The sequence below is a fragment of the Condylura cristata genome, unplaced genomic scaffold (genome assembly GCF_000260355.1).
Source record: "Condylura cristata isolate star-nosed mole 26May11 unplaced genomic scaffold, ConCri1.0 scaffold00031, whole genome shotgun sequence".
Lineage (NCBI taxonomy): Eukaryota > Metazoa > Chordata > Mammalia > Eulipotyphla > Talpidae > Condylura > Condylura cristata.
In genome coordinates, this window is record NW_004567132.1 from 12,804,059 (window position 1) to 12,814,265 (window position 10,207).

A 10,207-nucleotide genomic window follows, 5' to 3' on the forward strand; every position below is an offset into this window, starting at 1 on the left:
AAGTTCCATTAATTGTTAAGTGTGGTTCATAGCACTCAGGGAAACACAAGTTTATTAAGGGATATAATAAAAGATACAGATGAACAGCCAGATAAAGAGATACATAGGGCAAGGTCTGGGAGGATCCCCAAGACAGGACTCACAGGATTCCTTGGAGCGAGGGTGCTTCACTTTTCCAGTGTGAAAAGTGGGCTTCCACTTGGAAGCTCTCTGAACCCCATACTTGGGGTTTTATGGAAGTTTATTCATGAAGACATTGTATAGTATGAACTCTATTTCCTGTCCCTATCTCCTTCCTGGAGGATGTCAATCCCAAGCTTCTCACTATGACTTGTCCTCTGCTAAGTACCATTCATCAACCCTACCTCGTCATCTTAATAGAACAAAAGGTGCTGTGGTAGTCTTATTATGTAGGAAATAAAAGTTTTGGGAAATCTGTGCCAGGAATCACAGCAGAGAATAATAAATATATGTAATCTCATAGCAGTTCTGTGTATTCTGTCCTAGAAGTCAGAGCTGCATCTCCTTGAGGCTGAAGTGCTTCATGCTGCTACCTACCTTTCTCCTGCAAGGTGTGTAGCTGAGCTGTGGCTGCCACTGCTTACTATGAAACCCAGACTCTCACCAGAAGCTTCTCTGCTGTTGCCTCCAACACCAGAAAGCATTTCTCCCCTATATTGGGCTCCAAAGGCCTACTGGGGTTGCTGTCCTGCCTAGAAGCGGCACTGAGGACTGCTGCCTAGAACCAAGGCCCTGAACATGCTATCAAGGATTTCCTCAAGTCTGGGATGTAGAAGAAGGGTTTGGCCACACAACCATCAGGGATGTAGTCAGGGATGTAGAAGAAGGGTTTGGCCACACAACCATCCTGCCTCTCTAAGACTGGAGCAGTTCACTTTTTCCCCTCTGTCTTCTGCATGGCCTCTCCGTGCCATTACCCCAAGAAGTCCCTTCCTGCTACCCACAGGCTCAAGGTGAACCCATCTCCTGATGAGTATGATTGAGATGCGGAATAACTGTGCTCTTGTGTTTGTCCACTAGGAGATACCTCCTAGGAAGAATAACCCGATCTTGGAATTCTTCAAAAGCACAGACTGTTCAATCTTCTACCTGTACTTTAACATGTATATAGAGAGTATTCTAACAAACCATGTACACCATTAGAATGTTAAACTAATTTCCTGGCATTGACATGCTTTTATGCATTTATATTCTATCCTCTCTACTTGTGAAAACATTAGGATATGGTAATAGCATGTTCATTAATTCTGTATCAAATTATTATTTTTTTAAAGATTTATTTATTTGTGCATACAGAACTAGGGTGCAGGCCAGAGGCTCAGGGGCGGTGAGAGGCTTCACCAGAGACAGAGTGGGGAACAGAACAGGCAGATCAATGAAGTACACTGCTGAGGGGAGCAGCAGGCGGGTCAGGAGAGGTCTGCCACGCCATGTGGTCACCTCCCGGGGCAGGCGGGAATGGAGCAGGCAGGAATCGAACTCATGCAGAAGCGGCTTTAGATTCTCAGTGCTGTGCTTTAACCCGCTGCGCCACTAGGGAGGGCCTGTATCAAATTATTTTAATGCACTCTATTAGGAAAAAGTCTATAGCAAATGGATAATTAGGATTGGGGGAAATAATTGTGAGAGTTTTCTTTTTTTATACTTAATATGGCCTGAGAAATTTATTCACAACTATACATGTTACTTGTATAATCACAGGCAAAACTAAAAGACATTGGAAATATATACTTCATCTACAATATTATATATCAAGTATCATAGTATACATATGTATGTAATGCAGCATATATTACATATAAGTATTTAATAGGATCCTTGTTTTTGAAGATAGCTTTTGGGGTGTATATTTCTCTCTCTCTGTTTGAACAGCACCTGCGCATGAATGCGGTGACATCATCAACAAGGACAGTTCCGATGATGAGGTCAAGGACTCCTAAATAACTTGCCTCCAATACAAAGTGGCATTTCTGTCTCAGCAACATTAGCTCTCTAACTCTTCTTATTAAGGCCTGACTTCTATTCTACTTTACCTAGTGACTCTAACTGCATAGTCCTGTCTCGATATTCCCTCTCTTCTCATCTCCCTTCCCCTACCAACCTGCTCTTTAAGTAATTTCACGTTGAATGCGGTTTTCTCATGTCAGCTAGAGCACTACCCTTTGGTTTTTGGACAGTGATGAAAGTGCTATTGGGGCTTTGCCTTGTATAGAACTCTTCCCCCACCCCCACCCTTGTTCCACTCAACACACACACCCCTAAACACCCCTCTTCTGCAAACAGTTTTAATATAAGACAATTTTATTGCTTATTCAACAAATCATGCAAAATATTTATATTTTTAGATTTAATTTGAATTCGGTCTTCCTTATGCATTTCTCTATAAAATGCAAGAAGCAACTGGTAAGTGCAGGACTCTGACATTATACTTGATTTCAGATGATGTTTTCTTCTTGACCCTGTGCCTGTAACTGTTCTCCTGGCTACAACTTAAGCAAATGTCAAACAAACCTAAAATCAGAAGAGGGAAAAGTGGTTGCAACTCTGTACAGAGGCAGAGAAGCCTGAAAGACCTAAGAAAGCTCAAGAAACTTCCAAAGTTAGAATATTTATTGGTGTTCTTAAATTAAGCTGGTACTCCCTGGTGGCTCAGTGAGTTAAAATGCAGCACTATGAAGCTAACCCCAGCCACTGCAGCAAGGGTTCCATCCCCAGTTTGGGAGCTGACCCACATGGCATGGCAGACCTCTCCTGTCTTGTCCACTGCTCCCCTCAGCAGTGTATTTCAGTAGTTCTGCCTATTCTGCTCCACACTGTCTCTGGTGAATCCTTTCACCCCCTGAACTTCTGGTCTGTACCCCAGTTCTTAGATGCATAAATAAATAAACCTTTTTAAAAATTCTTAAATTAAGCTATGAATCCAATTTAAATGTTTGTAGTTTGTGATCTTGGCTAATTTAATAGGCAGAATGGTATCTTTTTGGCTTTATGACCTTTATTTAACTATTGGTAAGGATAAACACTTTAAAATACTTTCATTGTAATTTTCATTTCTTTTTCAAATGACCTACTTATGTATTTTGCTACTAATTCCAATTTTTGCCTTATTTTAGTGTGACAGTAATTCTTACATTAAGATTTTTTTGCTTACAATATTTGCCATAAATACTTTTCCTAATTTGACATTTATGTTTTAGTTTTGCTTATGACTTTTCTTGCAGATATTTTAAATTTGAATATGGAATAATCTATCTCCTTTAGAATATCATTTATTGTTTTTTCCTCCCTTTTGCAAAGTAAAATTCTTCAGGCAGAAATAAGATAAATTTTTATTCATGTTTTCTTTCAGTTTTTAACATTAAGTTTTGCTCATTAATCTTTCCATGTGTCTTTCCCAATACAGCATGAGATAATGATCTAAATTAATGTTTTTCCCTAATACTTGAACCTTCTATTCAGTGTTAATGATGAACTTACCCTTTTTGCTTAATGAAATTTAAATTAAAATAATATAGATTCATTTTTTGAAATCAGGAAATACAAATAACTGACATAAAGGGATGAATACTTTCGATTCTGAATTGAGTCATGGTAGTTTGCTTTGACTCTCCAGACATTTTCTTCTATAGATGTTTGTACACATTTTCCCTCCTACTGAAATCACATTGTAATACAGTTTGAAACCCAATATTTTTCCATTCAGTAATATACCATAACTTTTCATGTCAATCAATACACCACTATGTCCTAATTAATTTTCCATTGGAATATATACCATACATACAGAAAACTGCACATTTCCTAAGCATACAGCTGGATAAACTTTCACCACCTGAATGTACCCATATGACCACATACCTGATCAAGAAAGGTAATATTACTAGCACCTCTAAAGCTCTGCAAACAGTTCAGTCAGTCATTTCAGTCCTTGAGGGCAGACATTGTCCTTCTATCCTGACTAACAGCATAGATTTACCTCATAGTCCTCTTTTAAATACCTATCAAGTATTCCAGCATACATAAATGTATCATAATATATACAGGTTTGGGGTTAGATTGTTTTCTCCTCCCCCCCTTTTAAAAAGGAATGTTGATATGCTAACTCTAGCAACTGTGTTTATTTGGCAATAGGGTCTTCATTGTTAATTTTTACTTATTTATTTAGGTTTACAATTTATTTTAACAAAAAATAATTTACATTTTATTTTAACAAAAAGTAATTTGAGGAGTCCTGTTCACAGACAGCAGCCACAGCAACCCCCCCCATTTCCTGCGGGTGCTGTCAGAGGGCATGGGGGTGCCATCCTCAATTTGCCCACTTTTCATTCCTGAGTGGGCAAGGGCTCTGAGGGCTGACTGTGCCCAGGTCCAGGAGTCATAATCCAATTTCCTCCTTTGGCCCAGCGTTTGATGTGTAGGGCAGTGATTCCCAGTCCCTTGCATCTCTGAGCCACATCCTGGGCTGCCAACATGGCAGCATATGACAAGGATTCATCTCGATCAACCTTCATCTTCATCCACTGGTTACACTGCAGATGGTTTCCTTGCCAGAGAGATCAGAGACATGGATGAAAGGGTCACTGAAGGATGCAAAGATGTGGCAGACACCAAATACGTTTTCCCCTTCAGCCACTGAGGTCCGAGGCTGGTGACCTGTTCTCCCTTCTTTTGCTTCACCTTGCAGGTGCCATTTATGTGCATCTTCTCCAGACTTGGGAAATAGGGTTTTTAAACTTGTATTCAGGTTAAGACAAATTCACTTAGTTCAATCTGACCGGTGTCCTCATAAGAGGCCAATACCATGTGTCTCAGAGACACACAGGAAGAGCCCCAATGATGATAAAGGCAGAGGCTGGAGTGAAGTAGCTGCTAGCTCAGAGACACTGGGGATTTACAACCACCAGCAGAAGCTAGGAGGAGGGGAGAAGTGTAGGGGTGAAGCGACCCAGCTGACACCTAGATTTCAGACTGTAGGCTCCAGAATGCCGAGAGGATAAATTTCTGTGGTAAAACATTAATTTGTAGTGCTTTGTTAATGGCAACCTTAGGAAACTAAGAGTTAATCCAATTTTTTAAAAAAGATTTATTTATTTATGCATACAGAACTGGAATATAGGCCAGAGGTACAGGGGGCGGTGAGAAGATCACCAGAGCCAGAGTGGGGAGCAGAATAGGCAGATCGATGAAGTACACTGCTGAGGGGAGCAGCAGGCGGGTCAGGAAAGGTCTGCCTCACCATGTGGGTCACCTTCAGGGCAGGGATCGAACTCTAGCAGAAGCAGTTGCTGATAAATTCACAGTGCTGTGTTTTAATCCATTGTGTCACCAGGGAGGGCCAGAATTAACCTAATTTTTATGGATTTGGGGTTTTTCTAGCATTTTCATTTTTTTCCCCCTTAGAAGGCTATCAAAGAATATTAGTAGGGAATATCAGTATGACCTTGGCTATAAATTACCAAATCTCTCTTTTCCTGTTGTACTTGGTAACATAGGTAACATGGGTTGCTTTCTTTGTAACGCATTCTCTTATAATCTTGTTTTACAGAACTCCCTATTCTGTGAGTATAATGAACCTACATAAAAATATGTGAGTACTGCCACCATCTGCATAGTGCAGATTCTCGGAATCTCAGAGAGGTTATCAATTAAGCTTCTGAATAGTCCTCTTAGGGTTTCCCCTTCCTGCTAATGACCCGGGGCCTGGCTGTTCTGTTTCCCCTGTGTCAGTGGAAACAACCCATTCTAGGGCTTCAGAAACTGAGCCTGCCAGGTGCTAGGACAGAGCTCTCAGTGTGTTAGCACAAGATTATGTTTCTTAAAAAGCTGGAAATACTCTCTTCTTCCACTCTGCAACAGGAACACCCAAACAGTACCATCTATGTGCTGCTGTCTTCCAGAATCTCACTGCCAATAGCCTCTTCATCAAGGGGCTTAATCAGCAAGACCAGAATCTGAGGCACATACCATATATTATCTCCTGCCCTATCTTCCTCTCTACCTTCTCTTTCCCCAAGTAAAATATTCCAATTTGGTGAGTCCACTGAGTTATCAGACATCATTCCAAACATAGCCAGATCACAATATTCGGCATACTTTCTGCTCAAACTCATTACCTACTGTCTACTTGAGCCTTTATAATATATTAGTGGGTCAAATTTCCACTTACTACTCATCCAAATTTTTTTTGCATGCTATTACATGTTTATTCTTCCAGATAAACATATGGCTAGTTTTGGTAACCATTTAAAAATGTATAAGGGATGGCATTAAAACAAAAAGTTCATGAAGGAATTGATATCTTCGAATGCTTGGGCTTTCCATTAGAATGAGGGCATGTCTTTGTATCTATCAAAATCTTACTTCGTATCTCTTCTAGAGGGACTTGGGGAGGTAGAGAGGAATGGCAGGGAGCAATTCAAATGACCTGCTGAGTGGGCTTTGGGAAGCCGATCAAGCACTACTGGCTCCAGTGTTGGAGAGGTAATTGGAAAAGGAGGCAGGATGAGTTCTGAGCCAGCTCTGAGTATCTTCCAGGAATCCTTGATTTTTTTCAAGGCATTGGATGAGAGTATGTGCTGAGAGAACAAATCTAATGAAAATGGAAAATAAGCTGATTTAGTAAATTTGCCAGACAGGAGGAATTGTGGCTAGAGCCAAGATCATGGAAAGAGGAGCAAATTGAGAACAGGTAGCAATATGTCCTGTGAATGTGGGCAGCTAGCTGAGCGTAGGGAGAGCTGGGCAATGAGCCAGGGCACGGGACTCCAGCGAGACGCTAACATCAGCCCCTTCCATCCCCTTGGGCTAGGGGGCTTGCCTCTTGAGTATCTGTTCCTCTGAACCCCAGTGTTCACTGAGTGACGGAAAAGATTCCCCAAGCTACAAAGCAGCATTTACTACAGCAGTTGCATGATGGAAACAAGCTCCAAGATGTTAAAAACTTTATTGTATAAACCAAAGGGTATAATTATGCAATAAAATAATGAAGATATAAGAATTCAAAGGGCTACTAGGGTAATTCTTGCTGGTAGAAAAGGAAAGAAAAAACTCCAAAAATAACCCAAGCACATAATTTAGGGCTGAGGGACTCTTCTAAAGAAAGTGCTCTCCAAAAGAGTTCTTTTAATCTTTTTTGGTAAGGACTCCCTGGGATAGTGACTTTCATTTTTGGTAGGATGAGGCAAGATACCTCTGCCCCTGTGGCAATGGGATTTAATAACAAGACAACTTTGTTTGTTGACGTCCATGGGGCTACACATTTTTTGTTCAACAAAATTTACATCATTGGTATTCTAGATTTTATTTTTAATTCTTTCATTTCCTTCCTTTTTTTTTTTCAGTAACCCCACATTTTTAGTTTCAGGTTTTCTCTAAGCTAAGAAAGACATCCTGTTTTAACTTAACAGAGATAGATTTAATATCCCAACTGGGTGGACTTTTGATAGGGCCTCGATAGGTGTCTGCTTCTGAAATAAAGAGGGACTCTCCTGAAACTTTTTGTTTTTAAGAATTATTTATTTGTGCATACAGAACTGGGGTACAAGCCAGAGACAGAGTGGGGAGCAGAACAGCAGATCGATGAAGTACACCGCTGAGGGGAGCAGCGAGCGGGTCAGGAGAGGTCTGCCACGCCATGTGGTCACCTTCGGGGCAGGCGGGGATTGAACTCATGCAGAAGTGGTTTTTAGCTTCTTAATGCTGTGCTTTAACCCGTTGTGTTACCAGGGAGGGCCTCTCCTGAAACTTTTGATAGAAATCGATATAGAAGGACCACATCTTTCAGAGTCTCTAACGGGATCTGCCCAGTTGTTATTTCCCCCAAGAGGACCTCGGTGAAGTACTCATTCCCAGTTATGCCTACCTGACTCTGACTCCACAAGTCACCCAGCATTTCCCTACATTGAAGGTCAAAAACTTCACTGTAACTAAATGCAAGTACCATTCCAGGTCTGTGAAAGGTAAAGGGGGCTTCTAAGTTCTATATGGCAGCCAGCACTCAAAATAGTTGCCAAATCAGCCCAGTGACCTCTCTTTCTTGCCATTCACATACTTATGTGATCCCTTTCCACATTGTCTGGGATATTTCTTTCTCTCCGTGTGCGTGTGTGTGTGTGTGTGTTGAATAATACATAGAAATGGAGGAGGTCAATTGTTTGGTCACTTAAGCAACATATATAGCTAGATCCATATGAAGATGCAGCACTGAAATCTTCTGCAATAAACAGTGAGAAACTGAGGCTGACACAATCTTATAAGTGAATTTAGGGGGAAATCCTCCCCATCTCCCAGCCCATCCCACCCTACCCTCCCTCCACCTAGTTCAGCCTCCAGAGGACACTGCAGTCCTGGCTGATGGCTTGCCTCCAGTCTTATGACACTTTGAGCTTGGAACCACCCACTTAAGTTGTTTCCAGATTCCTCAGAAACTGTGAAATAATTCATGTTTGCTGTTTTAAGCTGATATATGTTTAGGGGTAACTTATGGTGCATTCTATGTTTTGTTTTTTATTTCTGAGGGGAGATAGAGGCAGTCAGATATTTGCTATGTAGAATAACAAAATCGATTTACATCTACTTTGTGGCAGGCTCTGTTCTAGGTCCCTAGATAGCCAAGTTCTTTGGCTAATAAGACTGAGGTAGGTTGCTAGTGAGAAAACAAATTTCTAAGCTCCTTCCCTGAGTTTGGGATAGGACCAAGGAATTAGTGTGTTAGTGCCCTGGGCCAGTTGGAGAAACATTGTAGAATACAGTTCAAAAATGAAAGAGAAATAGCTTTTGCTCAAGGAACAAGTACAAGAAGAAAAGCAAATTGGTACATCATCGTGAACTTAAAGAGGTCCTCCAACTGGTCAGGAAGACTTGTAAAGCATTTGGGGAAGGGTCAATGAATGCAACCTGGAAGAAATTACACATCAATAAGGTCTCAAGGTTAGTAAGAAGCTTGTGGCGCAAGCTCTGGAAAGAATTACAGTGATAGTAACAGTTGGCATTTCTTGGGTGCCTGCTAAGTGCCAGGCATTGAGCCAAACACTTTACCTGTTTAACCTTATTTAATCCTTATAATAGCCTTATGGTGCAGCTTTTGTCATCTGTAATTTACAAGTGGGAAAGATAGGCTTTGGTTACCATGCTGTTCCAGGCCACAGCTCCTGTGAACAGTACTAGGTAGCAAGAAGACATCTGACTCCATGTGCTGTGCTCTTACCATTATTGTGTTCCATGCCCAAGGGGCATGAGAATTGGAGATATGAAAAGGTTATTACATTTTTGCAAACAGCAATCAGTTTGTGCAAATGGCTGGAAAAGGGATACAGGCCAGAAGATACTTCATGAAGTATTAGAAGCTGGCAGTGATTTTTGAGTGCAAGTTCAGCTCATTTGCTTTGTAAATAAGGAAAGGGAACCTCAGAAAAGTTATGTGAATTGCTGAAGATCACATCTTTTGAGAGTGGCTAAATAGGTTAAAGGTCCAGATTGCAGGCAGCTCTCTTCTGGGATAGGCCTCAAATGCCTTGCTGAAGAAGTCTGAGATATTTTAACCACTCTAAGTGTTAAGGACATTATTTGTGTGCATCCACCACTACTATCCATTTTGGGAAATGTTTTGTTGTCTTAAACACAAATTGTATCCATTAAGCACTATCTTCTTCCCTATATGCCATTCTGCTCTCCAACCCCATGAATCTGCTTATTTTTGGTCCCTTATAAATGTGGACTCATAATATTTGTACTTTTATGCCCAACTCATTTCACTTTATGTTTTCAAGATTCTCTCATAGCATGTATCAATGTATCAATACTCCATTCTTTTTTTTTTTTCCTCTCATTTTCTTGGTTGTTAAATACATGTAATTTTTTTTTTTTTAAGATTTATTTATTGGGCCTGGGTGGCACAGCAGGTTAAAGCACAGCACTGAGAATCTAAAGCTGCTTCCGCATGAGTTTGATCCCCGCCTGCCCCGGAGGTGACCACATGGCACGGCAGACCTCTCCTGACCTGCCCGCTGCTCCCCTCAACAGTGTACTTCATTGATCTGCTTATTCTGTTCCCTGCTCTGTCTCTGGTGAAGCCTTTTACCACCCCTGAGCCTCTGGCTTGTATCCCAGTTCTGTATACACAAATAAATAAATCTTTAAAAAAAAAAGATTTATAAATCTTTAAAAAAAAAGATTTATTTATTTGTGT